The sequence below is a fragment of the Rutidosis leptorrhynchoides genome, chromosome 1, assembly GCF_046630445.1.
Source record: "Rutidosis leptorrhynchoides isolate AG116_Rl617_1_P2 chromosome 1, CSIRO_AGI_Rlap_v1, whole genome shotgun sequence".
NCBI classification, from domain to species: domain Eukaryota; kingdom Viridiplantae; phylum Streptophyta; class Magnoliopsida; order Asterales; family Asteraceae; genus Rutidosis; species Rutidosis leptorrhynchoides.
In genome coordinates, this window is record NC_092333.1 from 561,504,434 (window position 1) to 561,522,774 (window position 18,341).

Sequence of the window (18,341 nt, forward strand, 5' to 3'; positions counted from 1 at the left end):
TCAAAACTACATTATATGGGTGAATGATCGAAGCCGAATATGCCCCTTTTTTCTTGGTAGCCTAAGAATTAGGGAACATCACTAATTTTTGAGAATTAGTGCACCCCTAATTGACGCGAATCCTAAAGATAGATCTATTGGGCCTAACAAACCCCATCCAAAGTACCGGATGCTTTAGTACTTCGAGTTTTTATATCATGTCCGATGGATGTCCCGGAATGATGGGGATATTCTTATATGCATCTTGTTAATGTCGGTTACCAGGTGTTCACCATATGAATGATTTTTATCTCTATGTATGGGATGATGTTTATGAAAAATGAAAATATGAAATCTTGTGGTCTATTATTACGATTGATAAATATATAGGTTAAACCTATAACTCACCAACATTTTTATTGACGTTTTAAGCATGTTTATTCTCAGGTAATTGTTAAGAGCTTCCGCTGTTGCATACTAAATTAAGGACAAGATTTGGAGTCCATGCTTGTTTAATATTATTTGAAAACTGCATTCGAAGACATATATTGTTGTGTAATATTATTGTAAACCATTATGTAATGGTCATGTGAAAATGCTATATTTTTTATTATAATTTTTAAACCTTTATCGATAAAATAGAGGTTATGGTTTGTTTTAAAATCGAATGCAGTCTTTGAAAAACGTCTCATATAGAGGTCAAAACCTCGCAATAAAATCAATTAATATGGAACGTTTATAATCAATATGAACGGGACATTTCACCAGGGGTAAGAGTAACAGGGTTTAGGCCTGATACGAGGACGAGAGATGGTCGGAGACGGCGAGGTTCTCAGGAACCACGGGATGAGGATGAACCCACCACACAGGGACGGCCCACTGACACCCACCGACTCTCATCAGTTGAGGAAGGGGATAGGCCGCGCTTTCCGCCGTACCACTATCACATGGGAGATCTACCCAGACATGAGAGTTGGTTTGCTCAGCATGCGATCTTTCAGAATCTGGATCACTTTACACATTATGCGGGCAGACAACTCAATGTTCCACCATATCCTCATGAGTATCCGGTACTAGTATCCCACATGGACCCCAGAGGCGCAGGCCCGAGCCATCGATATACAGGACCCCCATCTCTACCTCGGCATCACTACACGCAGCGTACATTCATTCCATCTCCTCCTAGGGAACAGAGCACAGGGGCCGCGGGTTTCATCAACAACCTGTTCGACACATCCCACACGAGCATTCACAGAGATACATCCACCGACGCTCAGGCTTCCGTATGGGATCAGGCTGCAAACCGATATACGACTGAGGGGGTCATGCAGGGTATAGATGGTATGGGTGTGAACCCATAGTGGGGTAGGGATCTGCAGGACGGTATGGGTTGGCGTACAGGGCCTATGATTCATACGAGCACCTCATCGCTCACATGACTGATCGCGAGATCGGATGAGATACAGTTCAGGATATCCTCGGGTATGAACACGGCAGAATTGGCACAACAATTCACTACAGACGAGGAGATGACTGACGAGGGACAGTCCGCTTTGAGGAACCCGACGAGGCCGCGCACCAGTGTATCTTACTCCCTTCCTTACCCTCCACCTCAGCCATAACTGTCCTTATTTATGAACTATTTTAATTACTTACGATACTTTATTACTCTATGTTTGTACGCCCGATCTTGGGCATAACTACTTTATGTTTTTGAGTATGTATGATATTTAGAATAAAATTGCATGAATAAAACGTCACAAAAAAATGACGATCGAGACCATACGAGATGGAAGCACGACTTGGAGCAAGGCTGCGCCGAAAAAGGATGACACCAGTACGAGAACTGAAGAAACCATAATTGGCACACCATCCGACTACACGCCTTGCAACCATAAGGGAGTACTACGTCTTCACCACTTTTTCAACTAGAATATACGAAAACTACTATACCACTTTAAAAACTAAGTGTGGGATTGGCAACCCCATCAACATAAACTTTTAATGACAAAACGCCTCTTTTAAAACCTAAGTGTGGGATACGCCGTATCCTTAGCATTGAGGATAATGTTATTTTAAAGTGTGAGATAACAAATGTTGCACATAACGATTCTTGTAAAACCCTCAAGTGTTGGTAAAAGCTAAATTTTTCACAAAATTTAAAAACTTTCCGGACTATAAGCACTAAGGATTATAAAATTCTATAAAAGATCAAAAAGTTTTTGCTACAAAATAGACCAAAGAGTAAAACAAGGTTAAAATTTTTTTGCGAAAATCAAACCAAATTTTTCAAAAGAGCATTGCATAACGAAAGGCGCGATTCGACCCATTATAATTGTTGTGAGGCACCCCCAATTAAGGCTTTATAAGCACTCATTTTTAATGCTTCACTATACTTCCGTTGAGCGCGCCGATGTTAACATTTCAGAATCAGAACTTGCTCTTGATCTACATTTCGGAATCACACTCTTTGACAAGAATGACTAAGTTAGAACCTCGGCTATTCGTAAAGACAAAAACATCCCCCATTACACACCTTCATTTCCATCTTCATCCCAAAATTCCATCCACCACTACTTATCTATTCTATTTGCTTCATAAATAAAGAAATAAATCCCGACAAAATCATTCCTTTCGGGAAACCCTCTATAAAACCGCATTAGAAAAATGCGAGCATCCGAGCAAACTATCAAAGAAGACCACCAATGAAAGGAGACCTCGAAGAGAAAAGCGAAAGATGCTTGTTAAAAAAAATACATTTATATAAATAAAGGTTCTGAACAAAGAAGCAGAACCAGAAAAAATTCGAGAAAAGAACTCCTGGCAGTCAAAAAGAAGGATGCTCACCGTGAAACTCCTGACAAAAAGCTGAATCTATCAAAATCCTTCGCACCCCAGAAATCTCCAAATTGTAAGGATTGATAAAATTCATCACACCCTTTAGGGTTTTCTATTGATTAATATTTATAAGTACAAATACAAGAGTTAAAGATTTATACAAATATGTAGAGTACATCTATTCTATATTTAATTTAAACTTATCCTCCAAGTTAATGTTATCTAACTTGTTCTTCAAGTTGACGATCACGACCATGATTTCCTGGTGATTCTTTAACACCCCCCGTAAGAGAATAGGTGGAGGTCCAACTTGAAGCTTAGCACGGAAAGACTCGAACAGTGGATGAGGCAGGCTTTTGGTAAAGATATCAGCAAGTTGTAATGTAGTAGGAACAAACTTGGTATATAATCATCCAGAAGAAACGAGCTCACGGATAAAGTGATAATCAATGTCAATATGCTTCGATCGTTTGTTAGAGACGGGATTTTGACTTAAGAAGAGAGCACTCTTGTTGTCACACAATATTGTAGGCCTATCAGGAGGGAGAACATGCAATTCAAGAAGAAGGTGAGTAACACATACAACTTCAGCAGCCGTGTTAGCAAGAGCCCGATATTCTGATTCACAACTTGATAGAGCAACTGTTGGTTGTTTCTTCGCACTCCAGGAAAGCCATAAGTGGAGCGTCGTGTTTCAAGACAACGGGCCCAATTCGCATCAGAATAACCAAGAATGGAAGGTGTTGGAGAATGATGAAATGATAAACCATACGCAATAGTGCCTTTAACATACTGTAGTATGCGTTTGACTGCTTGGAAATGATCAAGTGTGGGAGCCTGAAGAAACTGACTAACCTGATTTACGGCATATGAAATATTAGGACGCGTTATTGTTAGGTATTGCAACGCACCAACAAGAGAGCAATAAAGTGTATGATCCGAACAAAGAGTACCCTTCGAAGAGAAAGCTTCGGCAGTGGCCATGGGAGTAGCCATAGGTTTTGAATCAAGCAACTTAGCACGCGTGAGAATATCATGAGCATATTTCGTCTGACTGAGAAAAAGACCAGAAGATGTATAGATGACTTCAAGACCGATAAAGTAACTAAGAGCACCAAGATCTTTAATCGCAAACTCAGTATGTAAACGTGAGATAAATTTTCGAACAACAGCATTATCATTTCCTGTTAGTATAAGATCATCAACATAAACTTGAAGGTATTTCGTATGCCCGAGAGACATATTAAATTAACGTGGCTAATATGTTATGATCCAAGTCGGGTCATACCCAATAACAAGCTTACCAACACTTTATATGTGTTTAATCTTAACGATTAGATCGTTAAATAAATACGCGACACTTGAACTTTAGAAAATCGGTTTTCTAAAATATTATCACTTGAGATAAATTATTTGGATAATTTATATTTAATTATTTATAGGTTTAAATAATTATAATGTGTAATATTTTATAAAAGGCTTATAAAATATTCAAGTAACTTAATTTAAAGCATGAGTTTTATCTTGTTTTATAAAAGAATTCCTTTGATTAAAAAACCCCTTAAGGGTGATGGTTTTTGAGGGACACAAGGAATCAACCATGCTCAAATTTTGTGACTTTTAAGGCTACACAACTCTTAAGGTACATGCCTATTAGTTTACCAAGGTTTTTGACTCAAGTGAAACTTGCAATACACAAAAAAATTCACAAAAAAACTGCATTCTCCCTCTAGTGCTGCTGTCTTCTGGCTGTGACATTCAAGGAGAGAAAGAGTGGCTTTTTTTCTTGTTTGCAAGCTTATTTTCAAATGGTAATAAAATCCTAACAAAAGACTAAGTGTTGGTGAAAGGTTTGGGGTATAATCTCTTGAGGTTTCATTGTTTTGAGGCTTCATTCATCGTCATTCTTGGAGCTTGCTGCTGTCCAGAATATAGGGTGTAAAAGGAGTGGGTTTCAAGTTTAGTTTGTTAGCTCAATTAAGGTTATAAAGCCTAACCAAAATAAGGGTGTATTGGTGCATTGTTTCATCAACCTTATCATCCTTTTGTTCATTAAACTCACCCTCAATTAACTTGAGGAGGTATTACTTTCTTCCTTCTATATATATATATATATATATATATATATTTGTAAGCATTTATCCAAGACTTGATATTATCATGGAATTTAACTTAATTACTTAACATGTTAACATGAATCATAATGCTTCCGCTTGTTTTAACTACATTAAATTGGTTTAATGAACAAGTTAACTATAAGAACATGTTGTTTATGAAACTTGTTAAATTGAATCAATGGTATCTAGAGTCGAGGTCTATGGATTATGCTTCTTATATTGTCTTTAAACCCACTATATTTGCATTCCAAGTACATGCATGAAAATGGAATACAAAAATTGTCGGGTTTGGGTGGGTATTTAATTTTGGCCGAAAATTTGGAGACCCAAAATGGGTTTTGGGTGCTTACATTTTTTCATATTTTGTTGTATGTTAATGTTCACAATCAATGCCTAGACCTTGTGTTTGTTTGGTTGCATGTTTGATGATTATTTATTATTCATTTGGTTTGTAATAATATTTATTCAATTGGTTTGTAATAATATTATTTTGGTGATGTAATTTATTTTATATTTGGTATGTAAAATAGATTAGGTTGTAATTTCATTTTTTAGACAAAATGTATTAGGATATATTTTGTAAAATGATGAAGATAATGAAGACTTGAAGAACACAAGAAGAAGCATTTGGATGCAAGATTAAGTGGGAGATTTAAAATCTCCTACTTTATGTTATTACCCCTTAACCGGTGACATTTGTTTTTGGCTAAACAAATGTCCACCAAATTGGCTTGATTGTGAACATATTTGTTTTGCATGCATGGTTGTTTATTGTATGATTGTGGATTGTATGTTTGTATGCTACAAGTTAATCACACAAGTTAACAACAAGCAAGATGGCAATTTAATTAGTTAAATTAGACATTAATAAACGACATGCAAAACGACAATTTAATTGGTTAAATTAAAAATGGCTAAAAGGACATCAATAAACGGTTATTAAGAACATGATAAGGATCATATATATAAAATGGTTTATATCAAGTAATTGGCTAAATTACATGACATGAAAAATGGTTTTTCATAAGTACCATACACTAAATGCATGTTGGTGTATGGCATAAAAGTTTTCTCAAACTAGAATTAATGAAAACTTAAAATCCCTTATTTACATAGCAAACAAGTTAAACGCCATCCTTTTGTGTGACACTTAAAAATATTAGGGAACTCATAATGGGATAAAGGTCACCTAACCGTTATGAGCAAACTAATATGATTAAGGTGAATTTCGCACACTTGTGGGATAAAGGTCACCTAACCACTTGTATGTTAAGTTTACACGTTTACACAAGTAGGATGACTTAATTTGGGAATCATGAACTTAGGGTCACCGAAGCATGAGGAACAAATAGGCGTTGATGAGATATATATGCCATGCAAAAGGATTGCATGATCCCATAACTTAGAAGTTGCAAAAGGATTGCAATTGTCATATAATGACTACCTAGCTAAATCAAATGACGGGATAAAGGTTACCTAACCGAAATTTGGTTTACCGTTGGATTCTAAAATTTAATAAATATCAATTAGATTTAAAGGGTATTGATTGTTAAATTAAAATTAATACTTAAACAACTTTGTTAAATTTTGTAGATGGCCGCCAATAACAACAACATTCCAAACGCACCAATCAACTTTAACAACCTATCGTTGAGGTTAATCCTCGAAAAGGAAAAACTCAACCATACGAACTTCATGGATTGGTTTTGCAATCTAAGAATTGTCCTCAAACTAGAGGATAGGGCGTATGTGTTGGAAGACCTCATTCCCGATCAACCGGACGAGGATAATACGAAAGGCATGGCTTATTGGGAGAAATATTGCACCGATTCGGTGCAAGTTTCTTGCCTCATGCTTGGGACTATGATACCCGAACTTCAAAAGGATTTTGAGCATCATAGTGCATATGACATGATCACACAGTTGAAGGAGATGTTCCTTCAACAAGCTCGTGTCAAGCGCTTCAAAACGGTTCGAGCGCTTCATGCATGTCGGATGGACGACTCCCAATCCGTTTCATCTTATGTCCTTAAGATGAAAAGCCTAATTGATCGAGCAAACTGTCTAAATTGCAACGTGTCTAATGAATTAGCCACGGACCTTATTCTCAACTTATTGTCAAAAAGGTTTGACACATTTGTAATGAATTACAACATGAATGGTTGGGATAAAAGCATTGGCAAATTACATGCCATGCTTAAGATGGCAGAAGCAAGCATGGGTAAAAGGGCTTCACCCGTGTTCACGATCAATGAAGGCGGGTCCAAAAACAATAACACTTCTAAGCCGAAGGTGGCTAAGAGGAAAGGACCCGCCTACCAAGGCAAGGGCAAGGGAAAGGGGAAGATGGTTACCCCAACCAACAATAACAAGAAGCAAAAGGTTGCTGGTAAAGCTAATCCCAAGGAAGATCCGTGCTTCAGTTGCGGTGAAATGGGTCACTGGAAACGCAACTGCCCGGCCTAACCGAAGGAGTTGAAAGAAAAGAGGGATGCAGGGCAAACCTCAGGTAATGTATATATGGTATACATTGAGCTTAGTATTACTTCTTCTAATACATGGGTATTAGACACAGGATGTGGAACTCATATTTGCAATTCTTTGCAGGGGTTCAAAAGAAGTAAACAACCAGCGGGAACAACTAGTCTCTTCATGGGAAATGGTGCAAAGGTACACGTAGAAGCTCAAGGAGACTTTGTTTTAAAGCTACAAACTGAGTTGGAGCTTATTTTGAAAAATGTTTTGTATGCACCCGATTTATCACGAAACATTATTTCTGTATCCCGTTTGAAACAATATGGTTTTAATCTTAATTTCATTAATGATGATATCCATGTTTCTTTAGATAATGTGTTCTATTTTAAGGCTTCGCCTTCGAATGGTATTTATGAATTGGTTCATGATGACACATCATACAATAGCTCAATATACCATGAAAACACCAAGAAACTCAAAAGGGATTTGAGTGATTCCTACTTATGGCATTGTCGCCTTGGTCACATAAACAAGAATCGAATGCATACACTTCAAAAGAATGGACTTTTGAAATCAAATGAACTAGACTCGTTTGATGTATGTGAATCTTGTTTACAAGGCAAAATGACTAAAGCACCTTTCAAAGGGACCTATGAAAGGGCTAAAGACTCATTGGGATTAATACATTCGGATGTATGTGGACCCTTTAAGCCCATGACTAGGAAAGGTGAAAGATACTTCGTCACTTTCATTGATGACTTTAGTCATTTCGGATATGTCTACTTGTTAAGACACAAGGACGAAACTTTTGAAGCATTCAAGGAATATCAAAACGAAGTACAAAATCAACTCAATAAGACAATCAAGGTACTTCGTACCGATAGAGGAGGTGAATACCTAAGCAATGCTTTCCAAGATCATCTTAGAAGTTGTGGGATTATCTCGCAACTTACTCCTCCTGAAACACCCAAACTTAATGGAGTTTCCAAAAGGAGGAACCGAACCCTAATGGATATGGTTCGATCTATGATGGCTAGAAGCTCGTTACCTCTATTATTTTGGGGTTATTGTCTATGCTCCGCGGCTCGTATTCTAAATATGACCCCAACCAAGAAAGTGGAACGAACTCCTCATGAGATGTGGTTTGGAAAACCTCCATCTCTATCATACTTAAAGGTATGGGGATGTGAAGCTTATCCTAAGCGTTACGTCCCTAATAAGTTGAATGCTCGATCCACGAAGTGTATATTCATAGGATATCCTAAGGATGATATGGGATACTATTTCTATGATCCAACCGAGCAAAATGTATTTGTTGCTCGAAAGGCTGAATTCCTTGAAACTAAGTTCCTAATGGAAGGAAATAGTGAAAGGAAGATAGATCTTGAAGAGGTTCAAGATCAAGTAGATGATACACAATTGGTTGACACTAGCACTCAACATGAAAACGTTGAGAGTGATCAAATGGATGATCAAAATACACAAGACGTTCGCCGATCCTGAGAGATATGGGTTTCTCATGGATGGTTGGTATGTGGTTGATTTGGATGAACCAACAAACTACCAAGATGCTTTATCAAGGATTTATAAAGATAAATGACAGGAAGCCATGAACGCTGAGATGCAATCCATGTATGACAACCAAGTTTGGGAACTTGTTGAACAACCTACTGGCTCAAGACAAGTTGATTGTAAATGGATTTTCAAAATGAAAACCGACATACATGGAAACTTGGATACATATTAAGCTAGACTTGTAGCAAAAGGTTTCACTCAAACTCAAGGGATTGACTATGATGAAACTTTTTCGCCTGTGGCAATGCTAAAGTCTATTAGGATATTACTTGCCATTGCTGCTCATTATGATTATGAAATATGGCAAATGGGTGTCAAGACCGGTTTCCTAAATGGACATCTTGAGGAAGATGTCTATATGGTTCAGCCTGAAGGTTTTGTTGATCCGAAGTATCCTAAAAAGGTATGCAAGTTAAAGAAGTCAATCTACGGATTGAAACAAGCATCTAGAATGTGGAATCATCGTTTTAATGAGGAGGCCAAGAAATTTGGCTTCATTAAAAATGGTGATGAAGCTTGTGTATACAAGAAAGCTAGTGGGAGCACTATCATGTTCCTTGTATTATATGTGGATGATATATTATTATTTGGAAATGATATTCCGGCAATGCAAGGTGTTAAAACTTGGTTAAGTAAATGCTTCTCCATTAAGGATCTTGGAGAAGCACAATACGTTTTGGGGATTGGGATCTACAGGGATAGATCCAAGAAACTGATAGGTTTGAATCAAAGTGCATACATTGAAAAGATCTTAAAAAGGTTCAAGATGGAGAACTCTAAGAAAGGTTTGGTACCTATTCAAAAGGGAATGCTTCTCAGTTCATCTCAGTGCCCTACCACGAAAGATGAACAAGAGAAAATGAAAAAGTCCCGTACGCATCTGCTATTGGGTCAATCATGTATGCAATGATATGCACTAGACCAGATGTTTCATGCGCTCTTAGCTTGACAAGTAGATACCAGAATAACCCAGGAAACTGTCATTGGATTGCGGTTAAAAGTATATTGAAATACCTTAGGAGGACTAAGGATATGTTTCTAATATATGGGTCTGGTGAGGAGGAACTCACTGTAAAAGGTTACGTGGACGCGAGTTTCCAAACTGATCGAGATGATTCTCGATCACAATTCGGTTATGTCTTCACTTTAAATGGAGGTGCGGTCTCTTGGAAGAGTTCAAAACAGGATGTTGTTGCTTTATCCACTACAGAGTCGGAGTACATCGCCTCCTCATTGGCAGCTCAGGAAGCTGCATGGATGAAGAAATTCATCGACGACTTAGGAGTAGTCCCTTCCATTCAGGACTCTCTTGAGATCTTTTGTGACAACGAGGGTGCGATTGCTCAAATCAAAGAACCTCGTGCTCACCAAAAGACCCGTCACATTGAGCGGAGATTCAACTACATAAGGGATGAAGTTGAAAAGGGAAATATATGTATTCGCAAAGTTCACACAGATCTTAATATAGCGGATCCTCTCACGAAGCTCTTACATGGAGCAAAACATACTGGACATGTTTGTGCATTAGGGCTTCGATATTCTAGTGATTGGTCATGATCTGTTTTAAGTATTGTATCGGAACAAAATTGTTCAAACCCATTAATATAATTATGGTATTAATTTATTTTGAGTCATGTTCCTATTTTGCATATTTTATCCATGAATAAGCAATTATTCTAAATTGCATAGTCGATCACATTTGTGGGAACAAGTGTGAGGTTTAGACTATTATGAACTTGGATTGGTACATTCACGGGATGAATGTGGGGCAAGGTTACAACCAAGGTTCATAAATATTTGTGGGATACAAATATTGGAAGACCCGCCCTCAAGATTTACTAAATGGAGCCTTTGTGGTTGATCACATGTAATCTTGAGTAAAGACGAATATTATTGTATCCTCTGACCTGAGATACATATTGGGTTCGGATATTCACTAAGTATTATGCCTTGATTCTTTCCTTCGCTATTCTGAAATATGGAAGTTCATAAGGAAGAGCTCAGGTGTAATACAAAGTATATATCTAGGACGTATGTAATCAAGATGGAATTTGTCCTTCTTATTCATTGAGAGTCAGATGTCTAAGGCCTGATAAAGTTAAATCTAAAAGAGAGTGATCACTCTGTGTCTCTTGGATTTAACATGGCATCTAGGACGAAAGGATATAATGAAAAGATTCACCTATTCATATTCGAGATGGGGACTCGAAAAGGATGATGTTATTTAATGGCACAAAGCCATAACATATTGGGGGTGATGGACTGTCGTTAGGTGGTATCCATCACTTACATTAATTTCTTATGCTTCTCGTGCAAGTGGGAGATTGAAGGTATTTCGTATGCCCGAGAGACATATTAAATTAACGTGGCTAATATGTTATGATCCAAGTCGGGTCATACCCAATAACAAGCTTACCAACACTTTATATGTGTTTAATCTTAACGATTGGATCGTTAAATAAATACGCGACACTTGAACTTTAGAAAATCGGTTTTCTAAAATATTATCGCTTGAGATAAATTATTTGGATAATTTATATTTAATTATTTATAGGTTTAAATAATTATAATGTGTAATATTTTATAAAAGGCTTATAAAATATTCAAGTAACTTAATTTAAAGCATGGGTTTTATCTTGTTTTATAAAAGAATTCCTTTGATTAAAAAACCCCTTAAGGGTGACGGTTTTTGAGGGACACAAGGAATCACCCATGCTCAAATTTTGTGACTTTTAAGGCTACACAACTCTTAAGGTACATGTCTATTAGTTTACCAAGGTTTTTAACTCAAGTGACACTTGCAATACACAAAAAAATTAACAAAAAAAACTGCATTCTCCCTCTAGTGCTGCTGTCTTCTGGCCGTGACATTCAAGGAGAGAAAGAGTGTTTTTTTTTTCTTATTTGCAAGCTTATTTTCTAGTGGTAATAAAATCCTAAGAAAAGACTAAGTGTTGGTGAAAGGTTTGGGGTATAATCTCTTGAGGTTTCATTGTTTTGAGGCTTCATTCATCATCATTCTTGGAGCTTGCAGCTGTCCAGAATATAGGGTGTAAAAGGAGTGGGTTTCAAGCTTAGTTTGTTAGCTCAATTAAGGTTATAAAGTCTAACCAAAACAAGGGTGTATTGGTGCATTGTTTCATCAACCTTATCATTCTTTTGTTCTTTAAACTCACCCTCAATTAACTTGAGGAGGTATTACTTTCTTCCTTCTTGTTATATATATATATATATATATATATATATATATATATATATATATATATATATATATATATATATATATATATATATATATATATATAAGCATTTATCCAAGACTTGATATTATCATGGAATTTAACTTAATTACTTAACATATTAACATGAATCATAATGCTTCCGCTTGTTTTAACTACATTAAATTGGTTTAATGAACAAGTTAACTATAAGAACATGTTGTTTATGAAACTTGTTAAATTCCATCAAAACTAGCAGATAAAGAATACACGATCCTTGCTTAAATATGAATAGGGATGGATCGGCCATACTGTTGGAAAAACCGAGATGAATCAAGAATTTGCTAAGGCGTTGAAACCAAGAACGAGGTGCTTGTTTCAACCCATATAACGCTTTCTTCAATTTGCAGACATGAGAAGGAAAGTGCGAGTCAAAAAAACTTGGTGGCTGCTCCATAAATCTTTTAAATACAGTACACCTTTCTCGTGTACGAAACCATTTTCACAAATCTTAGTAACCGTACAAATATCTCGTGCACAAAAACTAATACACAGAACCTGTGTATAAAAATCATTCTCTTGATACATAACATTCACATCAATTGGTGGCAATTATCATGTCCACATAATTCAATAGTGGCAATTATCATATCCACATAATTCAACGGTGGCAATTATCATGTCCACATAATTCAATGGTGGCAATTATCATGTCTACATAATTCAATGGTGGCAATTATCATGTCCACATAATTCAACGGTGGCAATTATCATGTCCACATAATTCAATGGTGGCAATTATCATGTCCACATAATTCATTCGAGGAATGTTTTGCTTGTGTCTATCTCGTCAAACATTTATAAAAGCAATTCATGTATTCGCAGTTCAAAATATATTTCAAAAGCATTTAATGAAGCAGTTGCAAAAACAGCGCATGTATTCTGAGTCCCAAAAATGTAAAGAGTAAAAGGGAATCAAATGAACTCACGATACGATATTTTGTAGTAAAAATATGCATACGATGATACTACTGAACAATGCAAGCTTGGCCTCGGATTCACGAACCTATATCAAGTATATATATTAACATATATAATCACATAATTCCTTCTATATAATATATATACTTTTATTTATACTTTATATCTTTAGCTTTATTTTATATATAATTATTTTGTACAATAATCAATATTCATACATATAGTGATATTATATATATATATATATATATATATATATATATATATATATATATATATATATATATATATATATATATATATATATATATATATATATATATAATTGTTATTATCTCAAAAATCAATAGTTTGTTATAAAAATAATACTATTACTAATAAAAATAATGATTCTTGTAATAATAAAAATGATAAGAATAATAATAATAATAATGATAATACCAAGTATAATAAAGATAATTTTTTTAATATTAATACTGATACTATCATTTAATAATAATATTAGTTATATGTTAATTTTGAAAATAATGATTTTTCTAATAATAATAATACTTATATTAATGATAATAATAATAATACTAATAATAATAATAATAATAATAATAATAGTAATAATAATAATAATAATAATAATAATAATAATAATAATAATAATAATAATAATAATAATAGAATTTCTACCTCAAAGAAATAGGCTTTAAAGAAAATAATGTCTCTGCCCAGGCTTGAACTCAAGACCTCTCGCTTAACCCACAACACTCCAAACCATTGAGCTGTTTAATAATTCCTGAGTTAATTAGCTCGTTTAATCCCTTTAGCTCGTACATGACTGTTACCTTCTTAAAACTCAATTAAGAACTAAGTGGATTTTATCATGGCCCAAAATAACAAGAATAGAAGTCAGCCCAACCTGAAAAGGGAAGTCGGCCCAACTAGCAATTAACGGCCCAAGCAAACAATATCCCTAAATCCACTTAGATAAAGCCCAACGAACAAACTGAATCGTGGCCAAGATTAAAAATTAATTCGGTGTCCTGGTAAATCACAAATCAGATAGAAGTCAACCCTAAAAGGGTTTCGGTATTGTTTCAGTTTTTTATATATATATATATAATCGAACCCCAATAAGCTTTATTACTTTAATCATTCTTATCCACCTCATGTTATCATTATCTTTGTATAATTCCCATTAGCTTTTCCTTTTTATAGTCATCATCAAACGTCTTTATTCTGCTTTGTTACAGTTTGATAACAGAAAAAAAAATATGGTTTATGGAGACAAGTTGAGATATTGTTGGTGGTGATTTTCGATGGTGAGCAAAAATATAAAACCCGAACAGAAATAGAAATCGATCAAAGTAACAGGACCCTTGTTTGAAAAGTAGCAGGTTATCATTATTCATCATCGAACCATTATTATTTAAGTTATTATTCTTCATCATCTCCATTAACACAGTAACGAATTTATGTAATTAGGAACGGAGAAAGAAAATATAGCAGCCTGGTCCAGTTACTTCGGCCCAACTAAAATGCTTTAGTCCAATAACTAGTCGAGTGATAGAGTTATTGAGAACAAGTATTTGCATCGGCAGTTTAGCACGCGAAAGAAAATAAAAACAATAGAAACAAGTGGGGTTGTTGGCCAATATTTAGAGTCCCACTTGTGTACTAGTAAACGCCATTAGTTATCACTTTATAAACATGTTGGCCAGCTAAATTGGATCCCTTTTATCCCATCGAAAGAGACAAGTTACACATATATTATTAATAATCTCCTATTAAATTGTATCATGGGTGAGTGGCTTTTTATTGCATTTTACTTGTCGGCCATAAAGGAAATAAAGAACATGCAAGAGAATTTTGGCACTATAATATCATGTACCAACCATAGACTCAAATTTAAAGTGGTTGTTGTGGTTTCGCTTACACAGTGAACAAGAGTCTTCCATAGCAGCAGTAAATATGAGAGAAAAATAGAGTGAAGGTGGCGAGGTGGAGGGGTGGATCTATGATGGTTTTAAAACAGAAACAGTGAGTATGTAAAAGCAGTTCATGGTGGCGGTTTGTGATGATTTTATGGTGTATATAGTAGCAACAATGTTCGAAGTAGTAGCAATACATAAAAACAGAAAAAAATTTGATGATGGTGATCAAATGGGTTTTGTGAAGATGGTGATGATATGTTGTTTGATTGAAGTGGATGATCTCTCGGTAACGTTTATATGTTAGTGTTGAAGAAAAGAAACACATGGTAGCGAGAGAAAGGTGGTTTATGTTCAATTATGAATCCTATATATCTCTCTGTAAGTGTTTTAGTGTAAGTATCAATATGTAGGCATGTATATTTAGTTATATAGATAGAGCAAGAGAATAAGAATCACATCAAGTGATTTGTGGTGTCGACAGATTTATTCGAGCCAGGAAAAAGAAAACAAGATAAATAAAAGCAGATTATGACATGTAACAAATTAGTACATTTTTCTGTTATTTATTTCTATCCAAGTTGTTTTGTAATGAAATTGGAATCGATAGAGAATCTCGAGCAGAAGAAGGTAATAAGAAAATAGAAATAGATAGGGACTTGAACAGATTCGTACGATTATTTGATATTGATAGGTAACAATTTTGTATTCATTTGTTTGATTCTTCTCCTCCTCCATTCAAATTTCAATAATGGTTAACATTATGTATTGTAATCGAATATTTGAAGATGTAAAGATGATACGACCCGTTTGTTTTGTAGCTTAACAAACTCGACAAGAATAATTCGCTCAGTACCGAAATATATTAGAAAATTAAAAGGGGAAGTTGATAGCTAACAGAATTTGGATGCGTTCAGTGATTGGATCCTTGATTGTATGAATTTTGTAAATCAGATATAGTATGATAGTTATGTGTAACAATATCGTACCATCTGTTAATTTCTTTATATATTTTATGTAATTAAATAAATATAAAAGTACATTAATAATAATAATTACTTCTAATATTATAAATAATACTAAAATTAATAATACAAATTCTTAATATCAAGTATATTGATAATTGTTAATAATAGCGTTAATAATATTATTATTAATAATAATAGATAATATTATTAAGGATTTATAAATAAAAGGATAAGTTTAATAATAATTAATAAATATAACAAATCATACATATCAAATTTTCATATTTATATATTGAATATTGGAAATAATAATATTACTAATACTGATATTAATATTAATAATAATACTAATTGTACTAATTCTAATATTATCAATGATAATAATAATATTAGTAATAACAATACTATAACAATTTGTATATATATCAAATTTATATATATATGTATATATATTTTATATAATAATATTAATGATACACTATTAATATTAATATTAATATTAATATTAATATTAATAATAATAATAATGATCGTAATGAATATAATATTAATATAACATTTATATTCAAACTCGTAATACAATTTATTAATTTTATCCTGTTTAGTAATTAATATATTGAATCTTTAATTGTTATTGATTACAATACTATTTATGTATAGAATTCATATATATACTCATTTATTTAAAAATAATTGTTCGTGAATCGTCGGGAATAGTCGAAGGTTAACTGAATCCATATAAACAGTTCAAAAATTTTGAGACTCAACCTATCAGACTTTGCTTATCATGTCAAGGATATTAAATCGTATCGAAAGTTTGATTTAAAATTGGTCAAAAATTTTCGGGTCGTCACAGTACCTACCCGTTAAAGAAATTTCGTCCCGAAATTTGAGTGGGATGATCATGGATAACAAAAAGAATGTTTTCGTGATGAATATGAGTCGATAAATAGAGTTTTATCACCATAGGGTAATATGAATAAGACAACTCGATTACTCGAAGAGTACGAGTGAAGCTATCATAAAAGAGTGAAATGAGAAGGGTAAAGTTTCGTCATATCTTTTGACGTAGACAAGGTTGATTTCCGGAATTTAAGGGATTTAAAAGAAATTCTTTGAAATCTAAAATATTTAATTCTTCGGTGAATAAGGAAATTAAGATCTTCTTTGGTTAAATGCGATAATCTGTTTTGATTGCTCTGTCGGATGTTTCACTATAAATCTACTCCCTTCGTTTCCTTTATATTTTGGAGTTCCATCCTTTTGTTTTCTCTTCCCAACTTTAAGTCAAGCGAATAATGGTCCAGAATTCGTAGGTATAAAGTTTCGAATAAACATGACTAATGTTTCAAGAGAGAGATTGTAATAGCATGATATTGATTGGTTAAATTGCCAGAATTCAAGAGAAAATATAGAACTATCAAGAAAATATGTTCTTGATATGTTTATAGATTAGATAGAATGTAAGAGTCGTGTAACATAGTACATGACGACGTTATAATCTGTGAATCATCATGTTCCATTAGAAACTCAGCATGACTTACTGTAATATAATCACGTTGGCCGGGCGTCATTATATTATACTAACCCATGCTTCAATTCCCAACACTTCTCCCCAATTCATTCATAATTTATACTTAGATTTTACAGAATTTTCCAATATAATGGAATACAGAAAACACGAAGAGGTAGATAATTTCGGACAAGAATATTTATGAAAATATCCTCAGAAATATCGAAGATATTTATGATGATATTTTGGAATTTCTAAGTTCGAAGGTTGATGAAGAAAATTTTTTCGCAAGATTTTAACATGACTTCGGAGCAAGATATTCTCTAAAGATTTCATCAGATCCAGAATTACCTGGATTCTTTGAATATAGGATTTTGTCCTTGTATTAGTCCTTGATCTCCTTCATGGTTAGCTCAATCCGTTTTTCAGTACCAAATTTTCTGTCGAGCATTCCTCATACTCTATTCTTTATCATCAAACTCTTGGCCATTTAGACCATCTACACTTTTGTTATTTCCTCTGCATTTAATGCTACCATATCTGAATCATCGATTATCAATTCGAGGTGGTTTCAAGAGAATTGTGTTTTTAGATGATTAAACGCTGATGGTAATCGTCAAGATACGAATGATTGTTTAGGATGAAATCAAGTGGCAAACTTATATATCAAAGTTATAATAAGGTTAATCCGAATGAAAGTCGAAGTTGATTTGCTGGGGCTGTGACAAAATTGGATAATTTTGGAAAGGTATTGT